Here is a 10017-nt window from a genome sequence, read left to right as displayed (position 1 = left end):
TGTCAAGATCATAATAACCCCCAGGCTTCTGTTAGTGCTCTGTGAAAATGATAATTCCTGAGTGCTTCTGGGATAGGACAGAAAATAATTATCTCTTTTATATCTAGTTCATGAAACTTTTGTGGGCAGTGGGGTGACGAGAGAGCAAAGAATAGAGTGGAAACAGCAGGACCTCGTAAAGGCTGAGTCAGGTGATGGGCAAATGGGTACTTGAGATATAGGGTGGAAAAGGAACAAGAGTAGAAGGAGGAAAGGAAATGGGGATGACTTGGGGGAGACACAGTCAATCGATTGAAAATTACCAACTAAGCCTCCTGTGTGCCAACTGAGCTGTGTGGAAGGGAGCGGGCGTTGCAAAGTGAGCAGACTGTGTAACTTGGTGTAAACCGAGATTCCAGGCATCACATCTAAATAACCTAAGTCTAGGCTGTTTTCTCTGGTTTGGACTACTGTGCTGGCTCCTAACAGTTTCCTTCTGCTCTTCCTTCTACAGTCCACTTGCCACATGGCAGCCAGGGAGAGTTTTTTTTTTTTTGGCTGTGTTGGGTCTTCGTTGCTGAGTGCAGGCTTTCTCTACTTGCGGCGAGTGGGGGCTACTCTTCGTTGCAGTGTGTGGGCTTCTCACTGCGGTGGCTTCTCTTGTTGTGGAGCATGGGCTCTAGGTGCACGGGCTTCTGTAGTTGCAGCACGTGGGCTCAGTAGTTGTGGCATGCAAGCCGTAGAGCACGCAGGCTTCAGTAGTCGTGGCTCACGGGCTCTAGAGCGCAGGCTCATTAGTTGTGGCACAAGGGCTTAGTTGCTTTACGGCATGTGGGATCTTCTCAGACCAGGGGTTGAACCCGTGTCCCCTGCATTGGCAGGCGGATTCTTAACCATTGCGCCACCAGGGAAGTCCCAGAGAGAGATTTTTTTTAAAAAAAATTAACTAATTAATTAATTAATTTTTGGTTGCGTTGGGTCGTCGTTGCTGCCTGCGGGCTTTCTCTAGTTGCGGTGAGCAGGGACTGCTCTTCCTTGCAGTGCGCGGCCTTCTCACTGGGGTGACTTCTCTTGTTGTGGAGCACGAGCTCTAGGTGCGTGGGCTCAGTAGTTGTGGTTCGCGGGCTCTAGAGCGCAGGCTTAGTGGTTGTGGCACATGGGCTTAGTTGTTCTGCAGCATGTGGGATCTCCCTGGACCAGGGGTCGGACCCATGTCCCCTGCACTGCCAGGTAGATTCTTAACCACTGCACCACCGGGGAAGTCCCCCAGAGAGAGCTTTTAAAAACACAAATCAGAGGTCATATCCTATCTGGAAACCCTTCAGTGGCTTCCCAGTGCACTTTAGAATAAAATCCAAACTCCCTAGTGTGGCCTACCAAGCTTCATTGTGACCAGGGCCTTGCCCACCCTCCCTGACGACCTCTCCTCCACTCTCTCACCACGCACCCCTGCACTGGCTATCTTTCCGTTCCTTCAATATGACCAGCTCCTTCACGCCTCAACAGCGCTGTTCTTGTCATTCCTGTGGACATTCTTCTACCTGGGCCTTCTCGTGACTCAACTCAGATGCCCCCTCCTCAGGGTGGCTCTCCTTGGCCTCGACTCACAGTTAATCTCGTGCATATGATTCTGCTTTCTTTTCTTAATAGTATATATAACTTATCTGGAGTGTTCTTGTTTTGATTTCTTGATTACTATCTTTTCAAATAGAAGCTTCATGAGGGCAGGGACCGGGTTGAAAATCTTGTCATCTGCACAGTGCCTGGTATAAAATCTGTGCTCAGTTGCTGAGTGAACGAACGACTCTCTTGTGTCCAAAGTCAATGTACTTCTCTTTAAGGCGCTCCTGGTCTTGTCAGTATCAGCCCAGAGCCTCAGACGGCCCTTGCTTTATTACACGGAAGCTCTCCTTTCTCTGCTGCTGTGCCTTCGCTCAGGTATTCTAGCTGGAAAACTTTTCCCCTCTTCTCCACCTAGAATATTCCATTTGAATCTTTAACCTCTGGCTCCACGTCATCATCAGAATTTATCACTCCCTCTTTTTTGCTCACAACCACCACCACGTGCTATAACTTCTTCCATCCCTTACTTGTGGAATCTACATGTTCATCTCTGCTGCTAACCTGCCAGCTCCCTTTCATGTTGTTGGTTGTGTAAGTTAACTTGTATTGAGTGCTTGCCACGTGCCAGGTGCGCTGCCAAGTGCTTTCCATGCATTGTCTCCTTTAATTCTCTCAATAACCCTGAAACTTACATGCCCTTATTATGCTTATTTTCCAAATGAGGAAACCAAGATGTAGAGTGGTTAAGTAACTTCTAAGAAGTGGCAGAGCTGGCTGTCTCTAAAGAAGTGTCCTTAATCACTCTACATTACCGTGGCTTGTGTCTCTGACACCTGGACCGGTGACTGATTAAAAATGAGCACTTAAACGTGTTTGGGAAGATACGTGTGGCAAGGTGTACAAAGGATGTATTAGAGTGGGAAGAGCTGGAATGAAGGAGGCCAGGTAGGTAGCTGTTGGTGGAGTTTAGGATGAGTTAATGAAGGCCTGCATTATTGAATTTTTTTTATGGTACGCGGGCCTCTCACTGTTGTGGCCTCTCCCGTTGCGGAGCACAGGTTCCGGACGTGCAGGCTCAGCGGCCATGGCTCACGGGCCCAGCCGCTCCGTGGCATGTGGGATCTTCCCGGACCAGGGCACGAACCCGTGTCCCCTGCATCGGCAGGCGGACTCTCAACCACTGCGCCACCAGGGAAGCCCTGCGTTATTGAATTTTGATGAGATCTCCGGAGGTGGTTATTGCAATTTTAGGAGTCGGTGAGCTCTTAAAAGGGATAGTAAGAGTGGAAGGAGATCAGAAAGCTTGAGGGAGAGCTCCTAGTTTGGACTGGAACTAGGGACAACTTGTAGCTTCAAAATTCTCCCAATCAGCACTTTCAGAACTGAGCAGAAAGAATTTTTGGAAGAGAAGGCTGGAGAGGTTGAAACCAGAAGCACTTGAGCCAAGTGGTGCTGGGAAGCGCAGGGAGGTTCAGAGAGGGTGCAGGTGGCGGAGAGGGGAGCAAGTGAATTTGGGCAATTACCAAGGCTTTTATGTGAATCAGGCCGGCGTAGAACGGGAAATTTTGAAGAAATCTTCAGAATAACAAATCCTGGTGAATGGCTGATAACTGGGAAGCTTGGCAGATGGGAAGAGTCACACTTTATGTTTTAAAGTAGACCCGAAAAACTCTCGGAGGCTAGTGCTCAGCGGCCCTGGCACGTGTTTGTGCTCAATAAACATTTGCTGAGCGAACGAATGGCTCTGTAGAGAGCGGATAACTTTTCTGAGGGTCATGGTCAGTTCATGGGAAGCAGTCAGTATGTATTTGCTGAATCTTACTGAACAAAAGTACCAACCATAGCAGCTTCTCCTGTTACTGCCTTGCAATGTACAATCCATCCGCCTCCAGCCCCTCCCCATGCACTAGGTGTTCTTTTCCTGTGTGGGAATTGGGGAACATGTGAGCATTCTCCTTATCTGGCATCACCAGCTCTACTGGGGAGCTTCAGTAGGAGAGGTGTGGACTTTCCTGCCAAGCAGAGAATTGAGGCAGGCTGGGGGGACAATTCAGTTTTCAAATTTACTTCCTTCTGAACTTGTGGATAATTGTCTTAGCTCATGGTTTGCCTTGGCAGGGTAGACAGGGCTCTCAGTTAAGCCTGCCACAGTGGTAATCAGGACACAGAAGAGCAATGTGTTCTAAATCTGCTGCTAGGTAACAGCAGCAAATCTGAGATAATGGAGAGGTTGGTTGTTTCCTGTAAGGTAGTAACAAGTTTACTCTGGTTTTGCTAGTTAGAAAGCCATTAATGTATGTATTAGTGTCTATTGCTGCCCTAACAAATGACCACAAATTTACTGGCTTAAAGCAACACAAATTGATTAGTTTACAGTTCTGTAGTTCAGAAGTTCAGCACAAGTCTCACTGCGCTAAAATCAACGTGTTGGACAGGGCCGTTTCTTTCTGGAGCTTCTAGGGGAGAATCTGTTTCCTTAACTTCTTCAGTTTCGTGAGGCTGCCTGCATTCCTTGGCTTGCAGTTCCCTTTCTTCACAGTCAAAACCAGCAACACAGCATCTCTCAGACCCTGCTTTTGTCATCAAACCTCGTTCTCCAGCTGCACTCTTCTGCCTCCCTCTTCCACTTTTAGGGATCCTTGTGATTACATTGATCCCACTGGATAATCCAGATAATGTCCTTATTTTAAGGTCCACTGATTAGCAACCCTGTTTCCATCTGCACCCTTAATTCCCCATTGCCGTGTAAGGTAACGTATTCAGAGGTTCCAGGGATTACGATGTGCAAGTCCTTTGGGGGCCATTATTCTGCCAACCACGATGTGCTAGCTAGTAAGTTGTATGGAACAGGAGTGACTCCAAGTGGGGTTCAATAAAAAAGTCACGGAGAAACCAGAGCCACTTTGGAATTTTAGGCCCCTAGCAGGCTGCTGAAGTGTCAGAATAGGAAGCTCATGGGTGTTCAGGAGCTCACGGCCACTGAGAGGGGGTCTAGAACAGCTGCATACATCCTCATGGAACCCCTTTTTCTTGCTATAGGTTGTCTGCATTCATTGAGGAAGTCAAATTGAGGGTATTAGAGAGTTGGGGATCTTTGGGTCAGATTCAGTGATGGGCTCTACAGGGGGTGAGAATTCATGGGCTTTCTGGATGAAGAGGGAGTTGGAAGTGAATAAGGAGATGGAGAAGTATTGGAATTCTGGGCAGTAAAGGCAGTGTGAAGTACAAGAAGGTAATAATATGACGATCTTGAGCTGTTTTCACTGTGGACATTAATCCATGATTAGGTGACCAGAGCTCACTAAAATGACCAGGTTCTTTGCTTTTGGCAATGTTAGTGTATGATGTTAATGCATTGTAGTATATAATGTTAATACAGAGAGACTTGAGTTGACGTTCCTCCTATCTCACTTAACTCTTGAGAGATCTTACTTAGCCTTGATTTAGGACTGTTGTGCGGATTAAGTGAGGTAAGATGTGTAAAGCACAAGGCTAGGTATACAGGAAGTGCTCAGGAAATATTTGTTCCCAGTACTAATTGTGGTGACTCAGTTTGTTGATTAGAAACCCTGGAAGTCACTTCTGTATTTGTTGATTTAAAATAATTGTGGGGCTTCCCTGGTGGCGCAGTGGTTGAGAGTCTGCCTGCCGATGCAGGGGACATGGGTTCGTGCCCCGGTCCGGGAAGATCCCACGTGCTGTGGAGCGGCTGGGCCTGTGAGCCATGGCCGCTGAGCCTGTGTGTCCGGAGCCCGTGCTCCGCAACACGAGAGGCCAGAACAGTGAATGGCCCGCGTACCGCAAAAAAAAAAAAAAAAAAAAATTGTGTATCAGAACTGAATAAATACTTGTTGTTGGGTGGGTGGGGTAGGAGGGTGTTACCTGAAACCATTGGATAAAAGATGAAAGGGGGGGACTTCCTTCGTGGCGCAGTGGTTAAGAACCCGCCTGCCAGTGCAGGGGACACGGGTTCGAGCCCTGGTCCGGGAAGATCCCACATGCCGCAGAGCAACTAAGCCCGTGTGCCACAACTACTGAAGCCCGCACACCTAGAGCCCGTGCTCCGCAACAAGAGAAGCCACTGCAGTGAGAAGCCCGTGCACCTCAACGGAGAGTAGCCCCTGCTCACCGCAACTAGACAAAGCCCGCGCGCAGTAACGAAGACCCAACGCAGCCAAAAAAAAATTAATTAATTAATTAAAGAAAAAAGACGAAAGGGGCTTTGGAGGTGAAAGAGTCGAGACTGATTGCAGGAAGGGAGGCTGAGCTGAGTCTGGCAGTACTACCACCCTGCAGGTTCAGAGTGGAGCCGCAGCGAGGGGTCAGGGAGAGGGCTCAAGGTGGGCTCCATGGCCTGCTGCTTCTCCCTCACCTGCAGCCTCTGTGTCTGCTTCAAGGATCTGGGGCCATTATGTAAGACTCAGCCCCACCAGTGCCTTTTGACTTGTCCATTAACTGTAGGTGAGAATCTGGTCTGCTACTCAGCTATAATTCATTCATTTGTCAAGGCTTATAACAGTGCTTTCTTTCTCATGATGTGCCTTGCAATTTCAATGTTTTGATGTGTATTTAACCCTCTGAGTTCTTTTTATCTTACTTAGTCCTTCTGGTAGGCACCCAAGTCAATACACATTTACATAGTGGGTCATTCTCATGAGCCAGTAAGACATACAGAAACAGGGTCTTTTCTCTAGTTCATCCTTCTTTCCCTTTCTCTTTCCCTCCCTCCCTCCTTTCCTTTTTCTCCTAAACTTATACAGTGTGGTTCTTATGATTCTAATATTTTCTGAGTCACAAGCTCCCCTGAGAATCTGATGAAAGTTATGGACCCTCTCCCAAGAAAAATGCACCCTCACACATAATCCTCTGAAGCCCGTTCATAGGAACCCTGGAAATCCATGGTTAAGAAATCCTCTCAGCCATAAATAATGACGGGATCAGAGGAAGTAATAATCAACTGGTGAGGACTCTGCAGCGAGCACAGACCAATGAGACTTGATGTTCCTTTCTTTTCATTTTTTATGATTTTAAGCAAACTTTAATATATTTGAAATTTATGGAACATTTTAAGCATATACCAAAGTAGAGAGACTTGAAGTACCCCATGACCTGGCTCCAACAATGAACAAACAACCTATCTTGTTTCGTTTATGGGTCTACCCATTCTCCAGATCCCAGACATCATATAATTAAGTATGTATCGCTTAAGATTAAGGGCCCTTTTTTTAAAAAAATGACATAATCACCATATTACAATACAGGCGTACCTTGGAGATATTGCAGGTTCAATTCCAGACCACCACAATAAAGTGAATATTGCAGTAAAGCAAGTTGCACAAATTTGCTGGTTTTTCAGTCCATATAAAAGCTATGTTTTTATACTATGTAGCTATATAGTAAACATATAGCTATGTTTATATATACATATAAAGTATGTATACTATACTGTAATGTATTAAGTGTGCAATAGCATTATGTCTAAAAATGTACATACCTTAATTAAAAAATACTTTATTGCTAAAAAATGCTAACCATCATCTGAGCCTTTAGCAAGTCATAATCTTTTTGCTGGTGGAGGATCTCGCCTTGATGCTGATGCCTATTGATGGATCAGGATGGTGGCTGTTGAAGGCTGGGCTGGCTGCTGCAATTTCTTAAAATAAGACAACAATGAGGTTTGCCACATCCATTTACTCTTATTTCCACGAATGATTTTTCTGTAGCCTGCAATGCTGTTTGATAGCATTTTACACACAGTAGAACTTCATTCAAAATTGGAGTCAGGGGCTTCCCTGGTGGCGCAGTGATTGAGAGTCCGCCTGCCGATGCAAGGGATGCGGGTTCGTGCCCTGGTCCGGGAGGATCCCACATGCCACGGAGCGGCTGGGCCCATGAGCCATGGCCGCTGGGCCTGCACGTCCAGAGCCTGTGCTCCGCGACGGGAGAGGCCACAACAGTGAGAGGCCCGCGTACCACAAAAAAAAAAAAAAAATGGAGTCAGTCCTCTCAAGCCCTGCCACTGCTTTATCAACTAAGTTCATGTAATATTCTAAATCCTTTGTTGTCATTTCAGCAATCTTCACAGCATCTTCACCAGGAGTAGATCCCATCTCAAGAAACCACTTTCTTTGCTCATCCATAAGAAGCAACTCTTCATCTGTTCAAGTTTCATGGTGAGATTGCAGCAATTCAGTCCCATCTTCAGGATCCACTTCTAATTCTAGTTCTCTTGCTATTTCCACCACATCTGCAGTTACTTCCTCCTCTGAAGTCTTGAACCTCTCAAAATCATCCATGAGGGTTGGAATCATCTTCCTCCTAACTCCTGTTAATGTTGATATTTTGACCTCTACCCAAGAATCAAGAATTTTCTTAATGGCATCCAGAATGGTGAATCCTTTCCAGAAGGTTTTCTATTTACTTTGCCCCTGCCCATCAGAGGATTCACTATCTATGGTAGCTACAGTCTTATGAAATCTATTTCTTAAATAATAAGACTTGAAATTCAAAATGACTCCTTGATCCATGGGCTGCAGAATGGATGTTGTGTTAGCAGGCATGAAAACAGCATGAATCTCATTGTACATCTCCATTAGAGTTCTCAGGTGACCAGGGGCGTTGTCAATGAGCAGTAATATTTTGAAAGGAATCTTCTGAGCAGTAGATCTCAACAGTGGGCTTAAAATAGCAGTAAACCATGTTGTCAACGTATGTGCCGTCATCCAGGCTTTGTTGTTTCATTGATAGAACACAGGCAGAATAGACTTAGCATAATTCTGAAGGGCCCTAGGATTCTGGGGATGGCAAATGAGCATTGGCTTCAACTTAAAGTCACCACCTTCATTAGCCCTTAACAAGAGTCAGCCTGTCCTTTGCAGCTTTGAAGCCAGGCACTGACTTCTCCTCTCTAGCTATGAGAGTCCTAGATGGCATCTTCTTCCAATAGAAGGCTGTTTTGTCTACACTGAAAATCTGTTCTCTAGTGTAGCCACCTTCCTCGATTATCTGAGATAGCTAGATCTTCTGGACAACTTGCTGCAGCTTCTGTATCAGCACTTGCTGCTTCACCTTGCACATTTATGTCATAGAGACGGCTTCTTTCCTTAAACCTCATGAACCAAGCCCTGCTAGCTTCAAACTTTTCTTCTGCAGCTTCCTCACCTCTCTCAGCTTTCATAGAATTGAAGAGAGTTAGGACATTTCTCTGGATTACATTTTGGCTTAAGGGAATGTCGTGACTAGTTTGATCTCCTATCCAGAACACTGAAAGTTTCTCCACATCACAGTAAGGCTGTTTTGCTTTCTTATCATTCGTGTGTTCACTGGAGTAGCACTTTTAATTTCCTTCAAGAACTTTTCCTTTGCATTCACAATTTGGCTAACTGTTTGGTGTAAGAGGCCTAGCTTTTGGCATATCTCGGCTTTCAACATGCCTTCCTCACTAAGCTTAATCATTTCTGGCTTTTGACTTAAAGTGAGAGACGTATAACTCTTCCTTTCACTTGAACACTTAGAGGCCATTGTAGGGTTATTAACTGGCCTAATTTCAGTATCGTTGTGTCTCAGGAAATACGGAGGCCTGAAGAGAGGGAGAGAGATGGGGAACTGCTCGTCAGAACACAGACAACATTTATCGATTAAGTTTGCTGTCTTAAATGGGCATGGTATGTGGTGCCCCAGAACAATAGTAGTATCAAAGACCACGGATCACAGGCCACCATAACAATATAATAATAATGAAAAGTCTGAAGTATTGCAAATTACCAGAATGTGACACAGAGACATGAAGGGAGCAAATGATGTTGGAAAATGGTGCCAGTAGTCTTGCTTCATGCAGGGGTGCCACAGACCTTCAATTTGTAAAAAATACAATATCTGTGAAGCAATAAAATGATGTACTCCTGTATTATTATTTTACTTAAAAATTGACAGTAATTCTTTAATATAATCATATACCCATCCAGTTGATTGAATTTCTGTTAGCACCTTATAGTTTTTTTAAATAGTTGGCTTATTTGAACCAGGATCCAGTTAAGGGCCACACATTCACATCCAAGCCTGACCTTTCAAATGCTGTGGCTGATGGTGTTTGACAATGGCTCTGTTTTCTTTGGCAGGACAAAGAAAGTGGATGAACATTTATTCAGTGACTTTAGACTGTGATTAACCAGTCTAAACTAGGGAAACAAACAACAAGTTGATTTTCAACCGGAATATTTTAGATGATTGACCTTACTCTTTATATTTTGCTTTTATAGTCTTAGAGTCAAGAAATCAGTCATCCCTCCCTCTGCACCACAGCCCCGCTCCAGATTCCTGCTGTGTTCCATGCTGTGTGAGGTGTCTGTGGACAGTACTAAGCATTGTAATTAATTGGTCCCTGCCCTCCAGATATTACAAACCTGTGGGGAAGCCAACATGAAAAATTACTCGTATATACGTACATAGGTATACATATATGTGAAGTTTTATGAG

This window comes from Phocoena phocoena, chromosome 11 (assembly GCF_963924675.1).
Source record: "Phocoena phocoena chromosome 11, mPhoPho1.1, whole genome shotgun sequence".
NCBI lineage: Eukaryota > Metazoa > Chordata > Mammalia > Artiodactyla > Phocoenidae > Phocoena > Phocoena phocoena.
Note: the sequence above shows the minus strand (reverse complement) of the source record.